This window comes from Mizuhopecten yessoensis, unplaced genomic scaffold (assembly GCF_002113885.1).
Source record: "Mizuhopecten yessoensis strain PY_sf001 unplaced genomic scaffold, ASM211388v2 scaffold10411, whole genome shotgun sequence".
Taxonomy (NCBI): Eukaryota; Metazoa; Mollusca; class Bivalvia; order Pectinida; family Pectinidae; genus Mizuhopecten; species Mizuhopecten yessoensis.
Genome location: NW_018408533.1, coordinates 92344 through 92579, shown reverse-complemented (window position 1 = coordinate 92579; position 236 = coordinate 92344).

Below are 236 nucleotides of genomic sequence, written 5' to 3'. Positions count from 1 at the left end.
GTGTTTATAACATACGTGTACTGACAAAAACACTCGTGTGTATACCATATGTGTACTGACAAAGACACTCGTGTGTATACCATACGTGTACTGGCGAAGACACTTGTGTGTATACCATATGTGTACTGACAAAGACACTTGTGTGTATACCATATGTGTACTGACAAAGACACTCGTGTTTATATCATACGTGTACTGACAAAGACACTCGTGTTTATAACATACGTGTACTGACA